The 23,823-nt window shown below is 46.5% G+C and overlaps 1 long non-coding RNA gene across 1 annotated transcript in view; it reads right to left on the bottom strand.

Annotated features, from left to right (window-relative positions):
* Positions 1-11,398: 11,398 nt before the first annotated feature.
* The window catches only part of LOC125947062 (uncharacterized), a 47,484-nt gene continuing 35,059 nt past the window's right edge, over positions 11,399-23,823 (bottom strand). The window contains exon 3 of the long non-coding RNA XR_007468104.1: positions 11,399-11,576. This is a non-coding gene — a long non-coding RNA (uncharacterized LOC125947062). The remainder of the gene's footprint in view (positions 11,577-23,823) is intronic.

The raw sequence follows: 23,823 nt of genomic DNA, 5'->3' as shown, positions 1-23,823 counted from the left end.
TGGTCCACCGGTTATCCATCCTACGCATTACATGGCCTGCCCAGCTCCATTTCTTCCGCTTAATGTCAACTAGAATAACGGCTATCCCCGTTTGTTCTCTGATCCACACCACTCTCTTCCTGTCTCTTAACGTTAGTCCTACGATTTTTCGTTCCATCGCTCTTTCTGCGGTCCTTAACTTGTTCTCGAGTTTCTTTGTTAACCTCCAAGCTTCTCCCCCATATGTTAGCACCGGTAGAATGCAATGATTGTACACTTTTCTTTTCAACGACAGTGGTAAGCTCCCAGTCAGGATTTGGTAATGCCTGCCGTATGCACTCCAACCCAATTTTATTCTTCTGTAAATTTCTCTCTCGTGATCAGGGTCCCCTGTGAGTAATTGTCCTAGATAAACGTACTCCTTTACAGACTCTAGAGGCTCACTGGCGATCCTGAACTCTTGTTCCCTTGCCAGGCTATTGAATGAACATTAGCTTTGTCTTTTGCATATTCATCTTCAACCCAATTCTTAAACTTTCTCGATTAAGGTCCTCAATCATTTGTTGTAATTCGTCTCTCTCTCTCTCTATATATATATATATATATATATATATATATTGCTAGGGCGCTTCGATAAGGCCGCCGCTGTTCTCTGGAGACATCTCTTGGCCCAGTCTGCACCCTCCTTCCTGGAGGAGGGCTTGGCTTCACTCGTGCTCAGCGATGAACAGCGGGCCTTAGCGGAGCAAGTGCTATTCTTTAGTGGGCCTTAGTGCTGGCCTTTAATGTAGTTTTAATCCGTAGTGGTTGCTTAGTGGTTATGGTGTTCGGCTGCTAAACACGAGGTCGCGGGATCGAATCTCGGTCACGGCAGCCGGATTTCGGTGCGGGCGAAATGCAGAAAAAACCCGTGTACTTAAATTTAGGTGCACGTTAATGATCCCCAAGTTGTCTAAATTAATCCTAATCCTAATTAATGTGCCCCACTACGGTGTACTTCATAATCAGATGGTGGTTTTAGCACGTAAAGCCTCATAATCAAAAAAATTCAGAGCGCTGCCCCTACCGGAAAAAGGGGGTAAGCGAAGTTTCTCCTGGGTGCACCTCGTGTTGGATGGTTATATTTCTTGCGAGTAACTTGACCGTGACCAAGGGAAGGTCAGATGATCTGCTCGGCGTTGTCAGAGAGCCGCTACTTCAGCGGCTCGCACCGTAGGATCGGCCCGTCGACGCGCTCTTTCACGGGCGATCTCCCGTCGGCACTCGGCGAGAGCTGCCTGTTGTTTGGGGGTACGCAGAATGTGCGGCCGTCCCATCGGTTTTCCGAGCCTGAAGTGGTCGGAAACGAAGCGGGCGCAGCGCGCGCGAAACCCTTTCCTACCCTTTCCCTCCATGGCGGAATCGAAACGGCTCTGATTGGCTGTGCACATGGGGTGAGTGCGCGCCTGCGCAGCTGGCACCGTGCTTACGACTCACGATCCGGCGCCGGCGAGCCGCCGCTGGAGTTTATGAGCTCGACTTGGTTTTTCGCGTACTACGACAGCCACACCGACGGCGCGAGTCAGGCAATACAAACTTCGCTTGAATATAGTTGTTTCCTCCTGCTCCTCCTCCGCCTTTTAAAAGCACCGGCGCAATAATGGTTATCTCTGGTGCGGTCGTGTCGTGTATTGCCGGACGCCTTTCTTTACCGTGTTTTCGGCCAGCTTCGTGCAAGTGCTTGCGTGCGTGTGCGTGTGTGCCTGTTTATGTACGTCTGTGTGTGCGTGTGGATGCCTGTGTGCTTGTGTATACGTACACGCGTTTCCGTCTAGAAATACGCAGCGTGTGCGTAAGTGTGTGTGCGTGGTCGAGCCTGCGTGCGTACACGCACACTATTAACATGCGCGTGAGTGTGCAATGCATGTGTTTGTATGCGTGTTTGTGTGTTCGTGCGTGGGCATGCGTGCGCCCGGGTGTCTGTACTTGTGGGTGATGTGTTCATGCGTGCGTGTAGCGTGCGTGAGTGTTTGGGTTGTTTGTGTGCGCGCTTATTGTGTGCGTGTGGGTTTCTGCGAGTATGCGTGTGTGTGTGTTTGTATGCGTGTTCGTGCGTAGGCTTGCTTGCGCCCGTGTAGGGTTACGTGCTCATGTGCCTGCGTACGCTTCTTTGTGCGTACCTGCGTGCTTGTGTGTGTAAAAGTTTGCGCGTGTGTGTTTTAAATGCGAAGCATTTCTTGGCGAACATTTGCTACTTTGGCAGTATCTATCTATCTGTCTATCTATCTAGCCGCCTACGTCTTTGTGCTCTCATGCTCGTTTCGTTACCTTGGTATGTACCAAAATTGGCATACTATGACAAGAGTATATGACAAACATAATAGGTCGTGTCATGTAGGTCATGACAATGACCATCCAAAAAGATTAACACTCAAAAACCACTTAAATGGGTTCGGATGTGGGCACCAAGTGAACGAAACACTAGAGAGGCTGGTAAAGGTCATAGTCATGAGCGTGACTCAGCAAAAATGACAATTACTCAGCGAATAAAACACTCAAAAATTACTAGAATGGGTTCGGACGTCGGAACTAAGTAAACGACATACTAAAGGATGATGGTAGAAGTCATAGTCATGAGCATGACTGAGCAAAAATGACAATGACTCAGCGAAAAGAGATTAACACTCAAAAGTCACTGAAATGGGTTCTGAAGTGGGTACTAAGTGAAGGAAACACTAAATCATGATGGTAGAAATCATAGTCATGAGCATGACACAGCAAAAATGACAATGACTCAGCAAAAAAAGATTAACACTCAAAAGCCACTAAAATGGGTTCTGACGTGGGTACTAAGTGAAGGAATCACTAAAGGATGATGGTAGAACTCATAGTCATGACCATGACTGAGCAAAAATGACAATGACTCAGTGAAAAATGATTAACACAAAAACCACTGGAATGGGTTCGGACGTGGGCACTAATTGAAGGAAACAATAAAGGATGATGGTAGAAATCATGGTCATGAGCACGACTCACAAAAAATGACAATGACTCAGCGAAAAAAGATTAACACTGAAAAACCATTGCAATGGGTTCGGACGTGGGCACTAAGTGAAGGAAACACTAAAAGATGATCGCAGAAATCAGTCATGAGCATGACTCAGCAAAAGTGAGAATCACTGAGCGAAAAAAGAACACTCAAAAGCCAATAGAATGGGTTCGGATGTCGTACTAAGTGAAGGGAATGGCTGAAGGTTGATGGTCGAAGTCATAGTCATGAGCATGACTAAGGCTTTCACTTAGTTCCCTTAGGTGTAGCTAAAGGGACTCCTAAGGACTCATCGCATGAATGTCATGGCATGCGTGTCATGTAGGTCATGAAACAGCCGCCATTGTCTTGGTGCCCTCATGGTCGTTTCGTTAGCTTGGTAGGCACACTGATTCGCATAACATCGATTCCCACAGAGCGTGGGATCTGCGGGCTTTTTTATATGCGAAGCATTTCTTGGCGAACATTTGCTACTTTGACAGTATCTATCTAGCCGCCTACGTCTTTGTGCTCTCGTGCTCGTTTCGTTAACTTGGTATGTACCAAAATTGGCATACTATGACAAGAGTATATGACAAACATAAATTATATGTCATGACATGAATATCATGACATGCGTGTCATGTAGCTCATGACAATAACCCAGCGAAAAAGATTAACACTCAAAAATCACTCAAATTCGTTGGGACGTGGGTACTAAGTGAAGGAAACGTTAAAGGATGCTGGTAGAAGTCATAGTCATCAGCTATGACTCAGCAAAAATGACAATGACAGCGAAAAAAATAAGACTCAAAAACCACTGAAATGGGTTTGCACATGGGTACTAAGTGAAGAAAACAATAAAGGATGCTGTAGAAGTCATAGTCATGAGCATGACTCAGCAAACATGATAATGACTCAGCGAAAAAAGATTAGCATTCAAAAGCCACTGGGCAGGTCATGTAATGCGTAGGATGGATAACCAGTGGACAATTAGAGTTACAGAATGGATACCAAGAAAAGGGAAGCGCAATCGAAGACGGCAGAAAAGTAGGTCGGGTGATGAAGTTAGGAAATTTGCAGGCGCAAGCTGGAATCAATTTATTGATTTACTAATACCTCAAGGGTCCCAACAGGACATTACATGAGGGGTGGACACGGACAAGGCGGCAATTATGATCATGACATTACAAAGATGAGTCAAAACTCTCGATGGCAGATCTAAAGCACGCTGTATCTCGGATGAGTGCAGTTTGTCTCGGAAGGCCATTCCAGTCTCGGGCAGTTCGCACGAAGAATGACTGCAGGTAATAGTGGTGTGGGCTCGTGGCGGGATTACCGAGTTCGGATGGCCTGTTCGACGAACACGATGAGCCAGTTGGACCAGCTCGCTGTCACGAGGTATGGAAAAAGAAAGAAACTGTGGTAGAGGCATATGGGAGAGATGCAACGACGAGAGACAAGAGGCGACAAGTCTAGTTTAGATTTTAGTGATGAAATGTTAGTCTAATATTAGTCATCTGAAACAATAAATCTAGCAGCACGGTTCTGAACAGATTCGAGAGCTTTAGTGAGATTAGTTTGGTAAGAGTCAAAGATAGCACATGCATATTCAAGTTTTCGTCGCACAAGCATTGTATAGGCAACTGATTTTATGGGTCGCGGTGCCATGAAAAGATTACGGCGAAGATAACCAAGAGTTTTGTTAGCTGAATTGATTATGTGGGTTACATGATTTGTCCAAGACAAATCTTTGGAGAGGTGAACGCCTGAGTACTTGAAGGAGTGGGTGGTAGATATAGTACTGTTATTAATCTTCCAGGCAGGGGGGATGTAGTTAGGTCGGGGGTGGAATGAAATGTGTGCACTCTTACTAGTGTTCAGGGACACGAGCCAAGTAGCACACCAGTCTTCAATATGAAAGAGGTCCTCTTGAAGGGAAGTTACGTCAGCGAGGTTATTGATAGGGCGGTACAGGACACAATCATCAGCAAAAAGACGTATTCCAGAGTTTAAGGTATATGGCAAGTCAATAGTGAAGATTAAAGATAGGAGCGGCCCAAGAACAGTGCCCTGAGGTACACCAGACAGAACGGAGGAAACAGCAGATGGAAGGTTCTTAGCATATACAAACTGTTTTCGGTTAGTTAAAAAATACCGGATCCAGTTAAAACGAAATGGATGAAAGTTTAGGCGTGATAACTTCAGCAAAAGACGAGAATGTGGAACCTTATCAAAAGCCTTTTCGATATCTAGGAACAAGGGCATCAGTGGGAATCTTACGGTCGAGTTTTAAATGAATATCATGAATAAATAAGGCTAACCGAGTTTCGCATGAGTGATCTCTCCAGAAGCCATGGTGATTTGGGTGAAAGAACTTCGACGAAGTTAGCAACATGACAGTAGATTACGTGTTTCATGATTTTGGAGCATACGCTGGTGAGGCAGATGGGATGGTAGTTACCTGGGCAAGACCGATCACCGTTCTTGAAGACCCGAATAACCTTCTCTATTTTCATGTCTCTTGGAACTGTGTCTATGTCAAGTGATTGCTGAAAATAGATACTAGCGCAAGACAGGGATATTGGAGACCACAGGGAGAGGCCTTCGTCATGCAGTGGACATAAATATAGTTAGTTAGTTAATGCAGGTTTGTTGGCGCAAAAGCGACAAAGGCCATGCTGCGCCAGCCACAAGGTATTAAGAAATGAAATGTTAATGTAGCAAAAGTTGCGTTACCTTATATTCTATGTAAAAAACCGGCTTCATCTAAAAACTTGAACAAGTCAGTGAATGGCACTAGCGGATCATCTCCCAATAATGAGGCGGGGTGTAAAGGTATGTGTGAGTTATACAGATTCTGCAAAAGTTTCCGTCTGTGTGTTTCTATATGTGGACATGTCATAACAATGTGTATTACTGTGAGAGGTTCATGACATTTATGGCAGGTTGGCGGATCTTCCTTCCGAAGTAAGAAATTGTGTGTCAGATGTGTGTGCCCTATTCGAAGTCGACATAAGATCACCTCATAGAACCGTTGTTGGTGACTGCACGATTTCCACTCGCCAAGCAGGGGTTTGTTTATGTGTAACTTGTTAATGCAGGAGTCCCACTCTTGTTGCCATTTTAATGTCAGGGCTTTGCGAATCGCTCGGGTACTGTCTTTGTATGGAATTTTTGAGTGAGTTAGGTCTTTGTGCGCTGCCATGGCCGCGCATCTATCTGCCGATTCATTCCCCGGTATCCCAACATGGCTAGGGACCCAGCAGAATCGTATGGTTCGTCCGTATTTGTTATTCACAACCATGTTCAAGATATCGCCAAGCAGCGGTTCACAGGCGGATTTTAAATTTAAAGCTCTGAGTGCACTCTAACGAATCGGCGTAAATGACAGCACTCTTCTGTTTGTCGGTGATAACTTTGTTTTCTGCCGTCCATATAGCCATAACTTCGGCGGTAGAGACTGAAGCGGAATTATGTATTCGAATGCTATTTTCCCAATTTTCCGTTACGGTTTTAGAACCATCTGTGTAAAATTTTGTGTGATCTTTATATTTGTCTTGAATAGTGCGGAACTCTTGCATTAAGTGTTCTTGTGGGGTGTCCTTTTTCTTTAAGTGGGTTAGTGTCCAGTCACATAGTTGTGTAAATCGCACCATGGGGCCAGTCTTTGTGGCCTTTCAGCAACCTGCAGGACCTCATGAGGAATGTTATAAATCTGACAGTATTCCTCATGTCGTAAGACAAGTGGCCGTATCATGTTCGGTTTATTTGTGTAGTGTAATAGAGAATTGCATTATTGTGCACATAAATATAGGCTGATGATGATAATGATGATGATACATTCTACATAAAAGCTTCCTGCAAACCCTAAAGAAGATCGCAAAAACATGCAAGTCACGTGACACATTTTCGTGTTTTGCGAGCTTTCTGTAACGCTTGGATAAAAAACATTTATGTGCCACCTATTGAGCAACGGAAATATCCGAAATATCTAACGGAAAGTGTTCATGATAGTTTACACTTTTTTGATTGACAGTTTTTCTATGATTATATAATTTGACAGGTTACTTATGTATAACTCACACATTGTGTAATAAGACAAAATACATGAACTGCGGCAGAACTGTTCTCACAATGACTGCCGACAGTAATGCATTAGCATTGAATAAATATAGCAACACAACGTATTGCCACCGTTGAAGCGAGCTACATATTAGGCGCCTACTGCAGTGGGATTCCTCTTTCGCGCTTGCCTACGAACACTCGTCTCCATCTAAACCCTCCATCGCGAGGCCTGCGCGTTACCTCAGAAATGCATGGCGCGGCCGTGCGCGCGAACACTGAGAAACGCGCGATGCAGCAACAGGGTATCTGGACAGACTGCGCCATCTAGTGACTATGGCGAAGGTCTACACGTGGCCTCCGAGACGAGAAGCGCGGCGGTGCCTGCGAACGCCGAGAACCCTCGCTTGCCGCAGACCCAGTGGCACACGCTCAGTGACCCAAGTCGGCGAGAGGTTCATTGGAGAGTGGCACATACCCAGTGTAAGCCCCTCAATGTAAAAGTAGCGACACGCTTTGAAGAATTCTGCCTCCTCCTCGCACGCCCTGTCCGAGGCCGCGTCGGTATTGGCCTAATGGCACCACGTGGCCGTCGCGCCGCCGGGCGCTGGCTGCGTTTGTTTACGATCGCGCTCCATCGCCATTTTCGCCTGATAAGCGTCTACCGACTGGCGAGGAGCACATGTTGGCGCCGTTGCTCTTCCATGTTGCTTTGGTTTGCGAACGCCTGGAACTATGTTCTGCGGCAAGTGCGACGTCACTTCACGGCAATTTCCATCACCATGACCTGCTGCGCCTTCAGCAAAGGCAAGAAGCTTAATCGTTCTGAGCACCGAGAAGCTGCTGGAGCTAGGACTCCACAACACTATCAATGAGCTAATAGAAGCTCACACAGTGGCTCAAATAATAATAAGCTCACACAGTGGCTTAGAGACTGTCGTCCTCTAAGCCAGGGATCAAGATTTTAGAAGAAGCGCGTATCCAGCCCAGACATGAACCGGGGACCAAAATTACCCTGACCCAGCAAGCCAGAACTCGCATCATGTTTGACCCCGTCCCGCGAAACATCCGCCCAGTGCATAACGAGGGTACAAGATTCAGGAGAGCCAAGTCGATCCTAAAAAGATCAATCAGCACAAACTAGGGGCCCTCTTTGTGGATGCTGCCAGATATGACAATGGGGATAAGTTCGCTGTCTCGGTTGTAGACGCGGAGGGCAACCTGCTTAATGCAGCTTCTGTCTATAGTAAGTTTGCACATGTGGCAGAGGAAGCGGCAATCGCTCTGGCTTTTCCCAGCGCAAAAGTTCCCCCTATCATCTTCTCGGACTCACGCACAGCAGTTAGATCCTTCTCGGCCGCACTCGTGTCTGAACAGGCGAACAATATTGTGAACAAAGCACTTCAAAGAACTCGGGAGAGCAGCGAAGGAGGATACCACATCTCGTGGTTCCCAGCCCATATAGATGCCTCAGTTAACCCGCTCGGATGTAATCCTAACGAGCAGGCCCACCGGATAGCGCATTTCACGTACCGCGTTGTCGGGGGTAGCAAGGCTAGGAACGAGGTCAACATCCACAAAGATCCATTATGTACTTTCCATAATGGACATTTCCACCCCCCCCCCAAATTGAACAAACCTCAGGCTAGCACATTCAGACTTCTGCAAACCCGTTTGTATCCCACTCCCCGGTCCCTTAATAGGATAGACCCGGACCACTGACATTCGTGCTCCAAATGTGGTCATCACTCATGCTCTTTTGATCACATGCTCTGGTTGTGACTAGCCCTTAACGCCTCTCCACCCATCACGAAAGAGCAATGGGAGGAATCCCTCAAGAGCAGCAATCTTCAAATTAAACTCCAGGCTGTCCAGAGGGCCCACGACATCGCGACGGGACTTGGTCTCCCGGTCCCATCATGAGCGGAGCCACCAACGTAATCTAGGGGAGCCTTCGGCTCGCCTAGATCTCAGTTCCTCAGGACTCAAATAAAGTTCTTGTCAGGTCATGTCAATCGTTACGCACGCCAACAGGCTTGAATTCGCTGGCACACACTAAACATTTTAACACCCTTAAGGGTGTAAATCAGTTTGTCGCCAGACGGACACCCTAAGGGTGCTGTTTCCTACACCCCACAGGTGGGGTGCTATTATAGCACCCTAGAAGAAGGGTGTCCAGCAAAAATTATGAAGGGTGTTAGGGTGTTAGTTCTCATTAACACCCATTTTCATAGATGTTGAAAGGGTGTACACCCTTTTATTTCTACAGTAGACGGAAGGCAGGCTCAGCTGTACATGCCTTGAATTACAACTATATAGACCGATCCACGCATAACTCATGCGTGCCAGAAGGTTCAAGTTCAGCTACCAAACACGGTGTCTGATAGCCAAGCTTGAAGCTTCAATGGGCATACACAACATTTATACGTGTGGATCACAATAAATATTAGTCATTCAGGGCCAAACCTGTCTTCACTGCACAAATGCAACCTAGCAAATTATAACTTCTGAGCGTGTATATGTACATCAATAGTTATTACGATTTACATATCCATATAAAATGTAATACAGACAAGCAAGACATATGATACTGTATTTTCAAGGAAAGTAAATATATTTATTCCATGCTAGAATACATAACTACATATACATAAATAACAACCTAAAACTCGCAATCACCAAATACATTTGTAAATACACGAAAATTTACATTTCCTACAAAAGTGTTTTTTTTTACATATAACTGATCAAACCTGTCCTATATACAGGGCGTTTCAGCTAACTTGGCACAAACCTTAAAAATATGCAAATGTTCCGTAGGTGGACAGAACCAAGGTAATGTTGTTTGCCGTCGCTTGGGGATACTCAGACTATTTTTTGTATTCTGCCTAATTAGATAATTAGACTTAATTATTTATTCAACTTCTCAATTATTATAATTAGATGACAAGTGTCAATTTGACAATTGTAGAGAGCAACATGAGAAACCCCGATACAGCTTTCTGCTGCTCTATATGTGCAACACAAAAGTGTTTATCCGAGCGTGAAAGATGCCCGCGAATTCACGTAAAGTGCCTCGAGCGGCCAGTCGCACGACCATTTTGCTTGTATTCGCGGGCTTCTTTCACGCTCGGAAAAACCATTTTATGTTGCACGTATTGAACAACAGAAAGCTGTATTGGGAGTTCCTCATGTTGCTCTACAATTTACTCTTTGACACTTTTCATCTAATTATAATAATTCAGAAGTTGAATAAATAATAGAGTAATTATCTAATTAGGCGGAATACAAAGAATAGTCTGAGTATCTCCAAGCAACGGCAAACAACATTACCTAGGTTCTGTCCAGCTACGTAGCATTTGCATATATTTAAAGTTTGGCTTAAGTTAACTGAAGCAATCTGTATATATGGTAACACTAAAACAGCCCGAGTTTGGTGCCACTTAACGCAATTAATTTTCAATATTAAATTTCAGGTACAAAAATTCTAGTTTTGGTGGCCTTGAGAAAAATATCTATATTGCAAAGGTCAATTAGGGAAGTACATGAAATGCAGAGCTAACACACAAGAAACACACCTGTTATTTTGTACACCAATATCATGGCAAGCCATTGTGAAAAGTTGATTTGGAAAGTCGATATAAAGCTTGACTGGCCAACATTTTTGATATACTGAAACAAAGTATGCTCCACACATGAACTTGCTTTAAATAAGGTATGATCCTGGAGCATCATGATGAATTTTCGCTTCTCAACAAGGTTCCTTGAGCAAGAAATTTTTTTCCCGCCTAAATGATTTTTTTTCTCAAATGTAAATAGACTTCTCTGAGCTAAAAATGTTGTGCAGCAGACTTTCCAATTACAATTCTGGTTACTCTAAATTTTTGTAATGCGAAGGCACTGCATGGTCTGTTATAAAATATGTTGCTTGAAAATGTTTTTTTTCTACGGCAAGACAAAAGCCTAAATATGCCACATTTATTACTCTTAAGGTGCCAAGTGACGTATCAATGGGGGCCTTATAAAAACAAACCGCTCTCCATTAAGATACTCTAGTGGCCACATGCGGATAAAGTTAATATACATTGCCAATTTCTAAATTATTTGTACTTGGTGCGATAATGGAAGATTATGGCTTGTAGCACGTGAGTACATAAATGAGCAAATAATGTTTAATAAATCAGCCATACTCTGCTTACTGAATGAAGCTTCAAATGTGTGAGTTCACATTCATTCAACACAGGTCATCATGCATAAATAAATGTTAAACATCACGCTTAATATTCTCCAACAAGAAATGATTGTATCAGACAGCATAAAAATATTAAACAGCATGCATTAGTTGATTCAAATTAGAATAAAGTGTATACATTTGAGCTGCAAAATTGTAATTTATGCAGGAAATCACCTTTAGCTTTCATAAAAGCGAGAATACTGTTCACGTTTAGCCACAAGGAACAGGGACTCCATTGTCTGAGCATCTTGACCATAAGTGCAGGAGATGGCAGTGCTGGAATCCTGCTTTCTGCATTAGCAAAATAAGAACAGAATCATGAGAGTTCACTCTACATTTCATTACGGTCCTATACACTGCAGGGAATTTGATAAGGCAACAAGCTTCTGAAAACAACACTCCTAATTATTGTGACCGAACACAAAGCACAGCTTAATTGGGCATGACAAATGAAAGGTAGGCAAAATTTCCAGTTTTAAAATTTAGAAACCGCGATCACTAAGTCATCGTGAATACAAAATGGCATAGAAGCAAAACTAAATATACAGTAGCCTTTTCACCATGGAAAAGTAAGAACATAAAATGTAAAGACACTACCAAATACATCTCTCAGCAATGGGCATCTCTCCAGGAGCATGGATGTGACTCACAATATAAAACTCACAATATAAAATCTGCAATGTAGTTGTGCATTACACTTCAGAAGCACTACAGCAGAAGACTTCATGGGAGAAGACACAATAAGACTGCTATGCTCAAGGCATGAGAAAATAATTGTTTTTATCGCAACATTTGTACACTACGAGACGAAGAGTACTATTGTACAGAGAGAGTGCACAACAGACGAAAATGAAGAAACCCTCAACTGCATTCTCACCTGCCCTGCATTACAGTAGCAAAGCAGTACTTGCATCCAGCCCAACAGTGTCCAACTCTCCACTGCAGTCTATAAGGGCTTTTCTGTATACTTAATTATTTTTATTTATTGTTGTGTATTTCTTTACTGACTGAGTAGGAATAAGTGTTTCAGCACATTTCCCTGGAAAATATAGAACGTCCTGTCACCTATTTTTCGCCCTTGTTCCCATGTGTTAGCTCGGCAATACGCTGACAAGTACTATTCCCTTATTTATACTTACAATCCTTCCTGATGCTCCGAATTTCTACTTCATGCTCTGAACAATGACGTGCGTCCTTCTACTCAGTTTATGTTGGCTTCCTACAATTTACGTGGTCCTTCATATTGTAGCTGCTCAACTAGAGCCTAAAATTTTCTGCCCTCTCCTAAAAGCACCATCTTTATTAGATAACATATCCTACGTTTCCCCCTCACTGTGGGGGAGTTTATTTAAATGCTGACCTATTTACTAGACCGCAGTGCCACAACAATTTCCAATCCTGTGTTGCCATTACATGCATGAGTCACAATGGCTGCAAATTGGCTCCCCGCCCCACCCTCCCTGATACAAGGTCACTCTCGCTCCTAAATGTACATTTTGCCACCTGGAGAATATCCAAAAGCATTGCATCCACGTGAAAAGTGCTCCTGTTAATCTTTTTTTTTCTCCTCCGGTAACGGCTGTGTTAAATCAAACATGCTTGCGATTTTCATGAGCAGCTCAGTAAACGAAATAGGCACATGGTTTGCTGAATAGAGGTTTTCAACTACCATAGGAAGCCACGGTTTCTTGCAATTCGTTGAATTGACTTGCAGTCTAGATAGAAATCAAGCACATTTTGATTTTGATACTGTTTTCAAAGCAGTAAGAACAGCCGAAATTTTAAGGTTGTGATAATTATGTGAGAATTAAAGGTAGAGGAGTTTGATGCAATGAGCAAATAAGCAGCGCATTGCAGAGGGTAAATGAATATTCCTTTCCCGCAAATCAATTGATAGGAGGAGGGTAATTTGAAATGACCACTCAATGCACAATACAGAATATGATGCTGAAATGCCCCAATCTGTGAATATCTTTGCACTAAAGAAAAACTTCATTATGAAAGGCAATGATGAAATTGCAAGTATATACTTCAGAATACCAGTCACATCTGCAATGTGCACTGTACCATAAGCAATATCTAAAAACTGCACACACACAACTGCACAAAATATCAACCTATGGTTACCAAAGGAGCCTCACAGTATTAAACGGAAACTTGGCTCAGAATATTAGACTACACGCTAATGTCTACTTACAATGTTGTCTTGTCTGAAGGCAAACGTAAGTGCCTTGCCCTTGATGGGTTTCTGATGCGAGAGCACAAAGGCTGGGAACTGTGAGGCTGTCATCTGGATGACCTGCAAGAAATGACATTTTAAGTTCCACATAAACAAATGCTACCAGAACGAGAGACAAGATCACTGGCAATAAAGCTGATTTCGGTTTGCAAGAGAAAAATCAAAGTATGGACTCGGCACAGCTTACTGAAAAAAAAAACAAGCCTCATACCACAGATGTTGCAGTGAACGTTCATTGCATTGAAATTTCCACACACATATACGCTTGCCTGCTCATACACTGTTGCCAGGGCTGTGCCAGCGGTATTTCCATTGTTTAATATTTCTTTTAGTGCTCTCTAAGTTTATTACCAGCTATGAAAGTGGCTGCAAGATTTCTTAAGTTGAATGTAATGACTAATCTTAGTGCCACATTGCAAATCTATACTCGATCACACTAGTGACTTGCACTACTATGCTGGCTATAAATAGTGTGAATGAAACAAATTTGATTAATTGTGTTTCGTTGCCAATTCTGGCCAAACAGCACCAGAGAGTCATACAATTCAGTGGCAACACCGTGGTAAATGCAAGAGGAATGCGTTAGAATGTCGCAACTTCTTGCAGGGCTCAAATCTGTTATTGAAACCATGTTCACCACATTGCAAACTGTTGTTCAACAGGTCACTTTACTCAAGTCCTGCCCTTTCGAGGAGTCAAGTCTTACACGCACACGCACACCTGCACCACATGACTCGCTTTCAACAATTTACACACACATATGCTTTTTTTACACTTTGACACTCCTACTGATAAAGCATTAAAAAAACTTTTATGGGACCCACTGTAACCTTCTCAATCTAAACCTCCAGCTCAATCAAACACATTCTCGAGTGCCAGGGCATGCCTTATAAATTTCATTTTTACGCAATATAATTGGGCTATAGGGGACAATGTTCGAAGGGCATGCGAACCACCCAGAGAGACCTAAAGCTTAGCACTTCATATCTTCAAATTATTAAGAGTTGCTGAAACCAATTGCTACATACGCGGAACATCGCAAATAGCCAGCTATTCACAATTTAAGCAGTTGCCTGCTTGAATTCGGGAGTGTTACGTGTCAAAACAATAATATGATTGAGGGGCACGCGATAGCGGGTGATTCTGGATTGATTCTGACCCCTACGGGCTTTTCAACGTGCCCCCAATGCACGGGACACGGCCGTTTTTGCATTTGTAGGCAAAACGTTTTTTTGTGCGGGCGAGAAGCGGCGGCAGCATTTCACCCGCCGCCACCTCCATAAGTAGTTGCCTACTTCAAGGAAATGTGGGCTAACCCAAAGTATACGTTTCACGATCAAAATTAGCGTAATCGTGAAACACACATTCCGGGTTTCTGATTCATGTATTTATGCTGTTGATGATACGTTTATTTCACAATAAAAATCAAGGAAGTGGATTCATCAGTGTAGATGAGGGAAAAAAGGAGGAAAGTTACACCTTCCACTGGTCCTCCGGCGCCTCCATATAACCCAGGGTGGCTTCCAGGGAGGCTCGATGCCAAACTCGGTTTTCAGGGCGGGGATAGCCGCTGCACCAATATTGAAGATGTTTCTAGCGTGTAAAACTACCGACCTTTTGCAATACACACACACACACACACACACACAAGCACGCGCGCCCACGCAAAAAGCTCACAAAACACGTATGCGCGCGCGCACGCACGCACACAGACAAAGCTCTCACAGAACACGCACGGACGTACGCACGCGCGCGCGCGCACGGAGACCCGCATACACGCGCACGCACGCACACAGACAAAGCTTTCACAGAACACGCACGGATGTACGCACGCGCGCGCGCGCACAGAGACCCGCATACGCGCGCGCACGCAGAGCGCTCGCAAAACATGTACGTCCGCGCGCGCATGCACATACAAAGCGTTCACAAAACACGCACGAACGCACCCACGCGCAAGCACATAGACACCCGCATACAAGCACGCGCGCACACACAAAACGCTCGCAAAACAGCAACGCGCACGCGCGCATGCAAAGCACTAAAACAACAGGCACGCGCGCACATACAAAGCGCTCACAAAACACGCACGAACGCACGCACGCGCAAGCACACAGAGACCCACATACAAGTACGCGCGCACACATACAAAACACTCTAAAACATGCACGCACGCACATACAAAGCGCTCAAAAAACGCACGGACGCACGCCCGCACACGTAAAGCGCTTACAAAAAACGTATGCGCGCGCTCTCACACACACAAACAGAGAAAGATAGCCCAAAACACGCTGACGGAAGGCGTCCGGCAAGCAGCAGCAGCAGTACGCGAGCGCGCCAGGGAAAGCCAATATTGCGCCGGTACTTAAGAAAGGCGAAGCCAGTCGTTACTTCTTTTTCTACGCGATACAAGACGAACGACCGTGTTATAAGCCGCGCTGAACTAGCAAGAACACCACATTTCCGATAGTTGAAGCGCTCAGAAACAACGCGGGATTATGCAGGCGCACCACACGCGACGTGGCCACAGAAACGTTGGTCACACGGGGGCAATCGAGGTAGCCATCTTGCCGTAGTACTGCGTGCAACTGCTTTTGCGCTTACATTTTGTGAATTAAGCTATGGGATCACAATAAGATACTTCTACAGCGAACAATAACACGTAATCAAGTAAAGAAACACCAAATGAACGGACACTTGCCTGAAACTTTCCATACTGACAGTAGTATGCCGTCTGCCGACACCAGGCACGTTGCAACTGCTCGTATCTGCCTCCGTGGATCCATCTTCCAGCGCCTGCCAAGGCTTTGAGTTGAGGTGGGGCCCGATTAATACACAACGCACGGACCACGTCTCTGATTAGACCGCACATAAAACCAATCACGTTTAAAATTATTTCCCAGAGCGCGAGACGCGAACAAAGAAAAAAAAGTTGCAGTGGCTTAGCTCGGCTATGCCAGGATATACGTAGCGTTAGCAAAGGTTCAGCTGATTATTCTTAGCTTTCCTGGTTGTCTAGATTGTCAAGGATTAGCTTGATTGTCATGCTTACTGCTGCTCCAATGACACACACGCGGTATACGTATTATGTGGCACATGTATTCATTCCTCCTACGCTCAACCGCTAATTGCCAGGCAACTACTTCGGGATCCGATGAGTCAAGCTTCTCCGTTCTTCTGGGCTGTTGAGCAGCATTTGCGCTCTCCTTCTCCATGGCTATACCACACTGGCAAACGCCAGTCAGAAGCGCAGCGGCTCCAGCGCAGTGTCAGACGGCGACTGCACAGCGAACGCGCGCCGGCGCCAGTGCGTCTACCACGGCTACGACGTCACTCCTCTGGAATGCGCAGACCGGCGGCGGTGAGTCGCGCGCGGCGGCGGCGGAGTGTGCGAGAGGTGCCGGCTCCGGTGGCTGCGGTGCGCAAGCCGTGTGACATCACTGATCCTTGCGCATGCGCAGCACGGCACTTGATGTGCCGCGCGAAACGGGCTTGGCTAGGCCAGTGTAGCTAACGCTACAAAAAGAGACAACGCATCTTTTGAAGCAAGAGCAAATGAGGTGACGAAGCCGCTTCCGCCTTCCCGCCCTGCCGCGCGCCGGGTTCTCTAGGCAACGGTACAGCGTCGTAGCGTCAGTTCCGGTCGTTTTAGTGACGGCACCCGTTCCGTCCCCGTCGTCGTAGTAGTAGTGTGTAACCAGTAGCACGGCCGCTCGATGAAAAACACACGGTGTGGCCTGCCGCGTGGAGCGGATACTGCGTGGCGCGCCTAGTGCTCCGAGCTGCCGCCGCGGCGCCACCAGTAGGGGAGCCTCTGTGGAGACCGAAAGCGAGAGCGCCGGAATTATTGCGGCGCATCGCGGCTTGACAGCGCAGCTGCTATGCGCTTGTTAGTTTTTAAAGGGTTACAATAAACTTGCTATAGCGTTAACTATATTGGTAATCATCCTACCGAATGTGCGTCGGCGATGCTTCAACCTAAATATAGCAAGTGTTAGTTTTATCTGAAGTGGTTGCTCGTGCGAGTTGCGATTTTTCGCGTCATGTTTTCTCTTTTGTTGCCGTTGCGCTGTTCACCCTCGATAATGTATGTTTGTGCTACAGTTATTTTTGCAACAGGAGAGTTGCTCATTGACAGGTGCGGTTGTATTTCCGGAATGGCTGTTGCTCACACCTTAGAAACAAAAGCATTGTGAACATCAGGGCAGTCATAATTGCTTTATTGCACGTGCGTGAAAAAAGGATCACTATGTTATTGGAATCACAGGCGCAGCACTTTGCTGGCCAGAGGTTTTTGAGCCAAGCGTATGAGACGCTCAACAGACATATTAACATTTCCTGCTAGGTTGACAAGAAGCGCTCGTAAGAGTGAGACCAGTGAGACCCTTGAATTTAATGCACAGCCGCTCCTTTATCAACGAAGTGACGCCGATTTCACCTGTTGAATGGCCTACATATTTCTGGAGCGTTGAGCGACAAGGGAGCGACAAGGGAGATTTCTGGAGCTTGCATGCTCATAACCTTTGTTGGAGCATGCCTTCCAAATTACACATTCCCTTAGAATGACGTCACTCTAGTGGGGCTTCGTCGAGAAACTGCGGACTTGGTTTCTAACGAACTCGGCAGTCTTGTCACCTTGCGCAGCACCATTGAGCACCTTCATAAAACAGGCAATGTCCGTGTTATTTTCATAAAACAGTGCGCGCTCCTCAGCCTCATCCACTCTTTCTTGAAGCGCGTGCACTGCTCCTTTCATACGAGCGATCTTCGCTTGGAAGCAGCGCGTTTTTTTTAGCTTCTTCTGTCAGTTTAACAAGGTCGAATGTAGTTTGACATGATGCATATGAAAATGATGCAATTTCCACACACGTTTCATTCCCTAGTACGGAGTTGTTGGCCGTCGTGGCTTCAGTGCTGTCACTTGACGAGCCGTTTTGGCTAATGACAGGCCTGTCTTTTGAAGCAGCATTGCCCGAGCACTAGGCACGCGACTGCGCATTGTCGTCTTCTATTTCCAAGCGTGGCCGCTTTTTCCTCGGAGCAGGCGTGCTCCTCGTGCTCATGTAGCTTGGATAATCGGGGAACACTGTCGGCACAGCTGTTGGCAAAAGTATCCTCAACTTCTCGGTCTTCTTGTAGTCCTGCTCCGTAAAATGCAAGGCGCACACCAGGCACCTCTCATTCGGCTGCCATACTGTTCCCTTCCCGCCGGGTCCTTCACGAGAAATGTTTCGCAGCCATGCTGCCCTGCGTTCTGCGTTAATGGGAAACTCGTGGTAGCGTATTTGCGGGTCCTTCGATGCATTCGTGGAACACAACGGCACACCACAGTTGCGCGGCATTTTCCCTAACGCATAACATATCACACATGCGCAAACTCTCTTGCGTGACACTCAGTGCGAGCGATTCATGTGGAGAAAAACAACCACTATCTCGACCTACCCGCTGAACGCGCGCGCCTTCCCACCCGCGCGTCGCGTGGAGCCATCCCTAGCCCTCCCCTACTACTGGCGCCCTCCTAGCGAAATGCGGCGACAACTGTCAACTGCGCTTTCACGCTCTCGCCCATTGCCTGCGCCGCGACGCGGCAGGCCGCACCGTGTGTTTTTCATCGAGCGGCCGTGCCAGTAGTGTGTAACCAGTCTGAGAAAAATGAGAAAAAAAAATTCCGAAGTTGTGTCCGTAGCGCGGAATCGAACCAGGGACCCCTCGCTTCCGAGCGCGCGGCGTTAGCCCACTACGCCACGAAGCGGACATGGACACACGCACCACGATGGCAATAAATACCCAACATTAACGAAAGGCCGCGTTTCTAGCGCGTTTCTAACGCGTTTGTGCTAGCGCGTTACGGCCCCTGTAAGAAGCTGGTGTAAGACGCTGTGGCCTCTCCGCCTTACCTTCAACGCGTTTCGAACGCGCTGCCCAAAGCGGTGGCAAGTCAAGTTCAAGTCGAGGAGCGTTTATGAATACGGGGAGTATACTCTCTCAGCAGTCATGTGATGGCGTCGGCAAACGCGGTGCACGTTCCGGCATGTGTAAATGGCTGCGTAAGACGCTGTGGTCGCTCCCCCTTACTAGAGAGTACTGCACGTTTCGAACGCGTTTGTGCTAGCGTCCCCTTAAGCGGGAGATCCGATGATTCCCTCCGGAGCTTCGCCCACTCATCATCATTCACCCCGTGGATATGCTGTGATTTTTTTCATTCGGGAGGGCGCAGCAGCGCAAATCGCGCTGCGCCGAACTCAGTCGAACTACAAAAATTATCTGCCGCTGCCCGTTTATTCTCTCAGCTTTGCTTGTTGGCGTGGCCGCCTGCTTGTTGCCACTTCGCTGTGGTCTCTAGCTGTAGCGGTGAGCTGGGAGTTGCGAATACGTTTCGTGTCGAGCGTTACGTTTTTTTTTCCGACGATGTCTGGGCTGCATCACTGTGAGTGCAGCGCACAAATCGTGACCGTGAGCGAGCCGATCAGCGCGCTTCTACAGGTACGATCAAAATACCGGCTTCGTCCGATCAAGGAGACCATGCCAGGTCACAACATAAAGTTTCAGCGAGATCGTGGCTCGATAAGGGCGCTACATTATTGGTCATGCCACGTGTGAGGCGCAAGCATTCACATCACTCGTGGGCGTCTGCCAAAGGAGTGACAGTTGTGCTCTTCCGCAGTACATGTTTCGGTTTCCATTTTTTTCCATAGTCCGGAATTCATTACACTGAAGCAATAAGCGGCAGCAGTTCTTGACATTCAAAGAACCATTTATTAACTATATCGATGATGGGCTTCATTTAAGTAATCAGGATCGTCTGGCTTCGTTGGTTGACAAGTCAATTAGCCTAATTTTTATGCCTGCGTGTCTAATTATTACCTCGAATCGTTTAAAGAGACATCTCACCGGGGTTCGCCACTTTTTGTTGGGCTGTTAAGGGCACCGCTAAATTCCTGCAAAATTTTGCAAGTTGCCTGCGCGTTTTTATTCAACTACTACAGTTTGTATTAAAAGTGTCTAATTGCACTGTACAGTATCACAGTGAGCACTAAACCTAATGATATTTAACAAAATTGAAAGTGAATGTGTGTACTTTTCTAGGTAATACATTTTGGAGTCCCGTCATACCAGTAAGATCAGTATCTTAGAAAAAATGATATAAATACACACATGGCTCATTGCGCGGACGTATACGCGTTCTTATGCCCAGATTTATGCATGCATCCTTGTGTTCAACACCCTTCAGACGTCGATTTAACACCCTTCTTTGAGCAACTTCACACCTTATGTGTGATATACACCCTTATGATAGGGTGTTTTTTTACAAAATGAGTGCTAAAAGAGTGTGCATGGGGGTGGAAATGCGGAAAACACCCATTTTAACACCCTTAAGGGTGAGAAAATGTTTAGTGTGCACGCGAAACTGCGTGTGAAAACGTGATTACGAAACTTTTGCGATTAAACTCAACACTTTTGACATTTGAGGCAGGAGAATGAAAACTCATCTTAGGAAAGCAACTGGGCCTTGTGTGGTTACTAGCTTTCGATCTTTAGAGCGAATAGTTTTGTTTGCCTCTTTTCTTCTTGTTCGTCGTTGGCTGCCGCCAGGTGGACTTGCGATACAAAGGCACCGATGAAAAGCGTGCGTCCTCCCTCGAAACCGAGTTACGGGGTGCGTTCGTCGCCAAACGATCGCATCATAGGTCTCGTAGACGTACGTGCTAATTTGTGTGAGCTTTAAAGTGTGTGAAGGTTACGATGCGGGGGTAGAGCACTCGCAAGGAAAACATGCGGTCGTCCGCTCGTTCACTGGCTGGTTTAGTCGTCGTTCACATTCAGCAGTCGTTCGCTTGCTTGTTCGTTCAACTAGTTCGTACGGCCACTATGTCTCTGAGACGCACTTGCTGTAGGACTTAGTACTAAGGCTGTGCGTCCGTGCCCTCCGCCAGCCTTTACGCGCCGCGAATTCAAGTGGCAAGAACGGAGCGGATTATTTAGCTTACTGAGGGTTTGCTGGAGGCCAGGATAATTGGCATTCAATGGTAAACGTGGCATTTACAACCATTCGCAACAAGATCTTGCGATACGCCCTTGACAAATATAGTGCACGCGATACATTGGGAATCGTCATTGTACGGCATTAGCGCTCGTTTAGATACTTATAAAAATGGTTATCAAAACAGGAAAAAGAATCTGCCGTCACTGAATTTGTATATATTATCACGTAGTAGTTGCGGTGAAGAAAACAGTCGCAAAAGTGCTAATGACGAAACGGACTTCTTATTGGACGAACCTGTGCACACAAAAGCAAGTTGCATTCGAAGCACAACGATAGCGGCGAACACAGTCGGTGATCGTCAAAGTCTGATCAGCGGCGAAACGCATCGGCATCGGCATGAGTCATGGAAGGTTCCAGAGTAATGCCTGGTGCCCGCGTGTCTTCCAGAAAGTACTAGACAGTTCGCGTCGCTCATACAATCAGATTACATAAGCATCGGTGACAACAACAACGGATATTCCATTGACAACAGACAACGGACAACAGCATTGAGAACGTTCGAGAAACTTCGGATACATGCAGGCGCGCCCTGCGCCGAGCGATAATGTTTAACATTTGTTCGCCGGTGAAAACGGTCACCGGTGAAAGATAAAAAAAGTGCAGGTGTCAATATATCTATATCACCCTCCGTATAGAAATCCTATGCTATACACGAATTTACTCCGAGCTAGAACGCCAACACGAACGCTTAAAGCGCATGGCATTGCTGTGCGTGCATTCACTCGGCGAAAGGTCGTCTATTACGCTCAAGTGGTATAGGCGGCGCCACGGTTGAGGAAGGAGTGCGAAAAAGAGGAGAAACGAGGAGGAGGTAAGGCGGAGGAGGAGAGTGTCGCTACTTTACGAAGGGGCTTTAACCAAGTGCATTCATGGCGCAGCTCGCTACAACGTTGACGCGAAAGGAGTTCATTGAAAAGCGGGATATACCGAATGCATTTGTGCCATAGCCTGCCAGTTTTTCGGGTTGCCGTCATTGAAGAACCCTTGGGACGTGGGTTCGATTCCGCTCAACATCGGATAAATTTAAGGATCGTTTTCTTAATTGTAGAGGCGGGCGCATTCGCACCGGCACATACCTAGGTACCCAAGTTGGCGTCAAAGACGTTTCTAAAGGCACACAGCTACTGGCACGTACCCAGTTACCCAAATTGGCCCCAATGAGGTTTATTGGAGACCATCACAGACCGAGCCTCACTATTCCAAGTCGGCATCGAAGAGTTTCTTTGAATGGCGGTACCTACTCCGTCCCCCGTCTACAGTGACCCGTGGTCACTGTAGACGGTTCGTTAGAGGGGCACGTATGTCCACATTACCACATACTCAGTGATCTAAGTTAGAGCACTGCACGGGCTCGGGCTTACCCGAAAGCCCGGGCCCGGCCCTTCCCGTGGGCCGGGCCGGGCTGGGTAGAACAGTTTTTTCACGGGCTCGGGCCGGGCTCGGGCACGGCGTGTGCTTTTTGACCCGGGCCCGGGCCGGGCTCGGGTTTTTTGACGCGCGCCCGGGACGGGCTCGGGCTCTCTGGTGGTATGCATGTAACGTGCAGCGAGTTATTCTCGGGCGTCTCAATTCTGAAAAGCATTATTTTTTGGTCTCGGGCCGAGTTCGGGCTGGTTTTGAGTCGGGCTCGGGCCGGGCTTCGGGCCTAAGGTAAAGTGGTGGCGGGGCGGGCCGGCCGGGTAACGTAGATTATTTCCGGGCCCGGGCCGGGCCAGGGTTTCGCCATAAAAGTTTTGATCGGGTCGAGCGGGCAGCCCAACATAAAAACGGGCCCGGGCCGGGCCCGGGCTGAAAAAAATCGGCCCGTGCACTGCTCTAATCCAAGTTGCTTCGATGGCTGGTTTCTAACCGTGCCGCCTCAGCACAGCAGCCGATGTGCTGCCCATTCGACCACGAACTATCCAGTGACCCAGTTAGGCGGGAAAACAGTTAGATACAAACATACACAGATAGAACTCCCGGTAAGTGCGTCAAGGACCGCAAGAATGCTAATGGAATAAAAAGTTATTCGTACCACGATCTTCCTTCCATACGGCGCACTAGGGCCGCTGCCTGGTGCGAAGTCCACAGCGAACAATATATCCAGGTTGAGGTTACGCATCACATTGGCTAAAACTTTACCAGCTTGAGGCAATTTGGTGTCCAGTGAACTGTAAGGACTGCTTGGTAGCCCCATTGCCGCCAATATGCGCTTGATGTGCCCTGTGCGAAATGATTCACACGGATATTCAGGAACGAGGCGACTGAGCTCCTCATAG

This window comes from Dermacentor silvarum, chromosome 7 (genome assembly GCF_013339745.2).
Source record: "Dermacentor silvarum isolate Dsil-2018 chromosome 7, BIME_Dsil_1.4, whole genome shotgun sequence".
Lineage (NCBI taxonomy): Eukaryota > Metazoa > Arthropoda > Arachnida > Ixodida > Ixodidae > Dermacentor > Dermacentor silvarum.
This window is presented reverse-complemented; position numbering and strand designations above follow the sequence as displayed.